The following is a 1578-nucleotide window of genomic DNA, read 5'->3' on the forward strand; positions in this document are numbered from 1 at the left end:
AAAATAATCAATTATATTCCTATTATAATGAAACATGATTATCAAAATATTTTTGAAAGAAAAGTTTATTATCTCCTGACCTAACAGAACATGAGAAAGAAAATATGGTGATATGGTTTAAAAACCTAATATCCAAATCAGAAAGATAGGGATTTGAATCTCATCTTTGGCCATGCCATTCTCCCAGTCCCTCAGGTACTCAATGTAGAAGTCATTCTGGATTCCTCACTGTCTTTCACCCCATGTGATATTTAAAAAGTTTCTAGAGGGGTGGCTTGGTGGTGCAGTGGATAGAGCACCAGCCCTGGAGTCAGGAGTACCTGAGTTCAAATCCAGCCTCAGACACTTAATAATTACCTAGCTGTGTGGCCTTGGACAAGTCACTTTAACCCCATTTGCCTTGCAAAAAAACAAAATAAAAGTTTCTAGAGATAAATTTCTGGGTAATTTATTCATTTTATTAATAATGTCAGCATGTCTATTAATACAAAGCTGGGCTCTTCCTTCTTCCAGCGGCAAACCTGACCAGAAATTAAAAATGGTTCAGCGCCTGACATATCAGCATAGGTTATCCTACAATACAGCCTCCAACAAAACTCGACTATCACGAACTCCAGGTAACAGGATTGTGTACCTTTACACCAAGAAAGTTGGAAAAGCACCAAATCAGCCTGTGGTGTGTGCCCAGGAAGACCTAAAGTTCTTATGAGGCTATCAAAGACAAAAAAGCATATCAGCAGGGCTTATGGTGGCTCCATGTGTGCTAAATGTGTCTGTGACAGGATCAAACGTGCTTTCCTGATTGAGGAGCAGAAAATTGTTGTGAAGGTGTTGAAGGCACAAGCACAGAGTCAAAAGAGTAAATAAAAAGGGTGGTTTTTGAATAATAAAGAGAATTAAAATGTGTTTAAAAAAATAAATAAAAATAAAAAGCTGGTCATTTGGTCACCTCTTTCTTAGATTGAAGGCAATCAAGCAGCGGTTCACACTTATATGCTCATTGGAAGAAGGGTGTTACCAAGAATGTCAATCAACTCTGATTAGCTAAAAGTTAATGAGCTAATGAATGTTACAATGAGAGACTGGACCTAAACTTTGATTATATTATTCACTTCTAAGTTATCCCCAATTAGATGGTACAGTGGATAGAGTATCAGCCCTGGCATCAGGAGGACCTGGGTTCAGATTTGGTCCCAGACACTTGACCCTTACTAACTGTGTGACATTGGGTAACTCACTTAACCTTGATTGCCTCCCATCCAGGTTATCTCCAATCTTCCTGATTCATATCTGGCCACTGAATCCATGTGGCTCTAGAGGACAAAGTAATGCTGGTGACTTAACCCAGCAATCCCCCCAGCTCAAATACAATTCATGAACTTTATGGCATCACCTCTCTGATGTCATGATCTTCTTCAAGAATGAAGGACAAACCCCCAGCCTTGGATAATTTATTTAAAGAATTTATCCACTACCCAAGTCTGAGCAGAACACAATGGCTTTTCCCCTACCTGAATGGTGTCTGAACAAGAAAGTCAGTCCAATCTCATTAATAATAATGACCTTCAAGAAACTGAA

The 1578-nt window shown here is 38.9% G+C and overlaps 1 pseudogene; it reads left to right on the forward strand.

Annotated features, from left to right (window-relative positions):
- Positions 1 to 538: 538 nt before the first annotated feature.
- Positions 539 to 867, forward strand: LOC141501685 (large ribosomal subunit protein eL34-like; annotated as a pseudogene).
- The last annotated feature ends 711 nt before the right edge of the window (positions 868 to 1578 follow it).

This window comes from Macrotis lagotis, chromosome X, assembly GCF_037893015.1.
Source record: "Macrotis lagotis isolate mMagLag1 chromosome X, bilby.v1.9.chrom.fasta, whole genome shotgun sequence".
Lineage (NCBI taxonomy): Eukaryota > Metazoa > Chordata > Mammalia > Peramelemorphia > Peramelidae > Macrotis > Macrotis lagotis.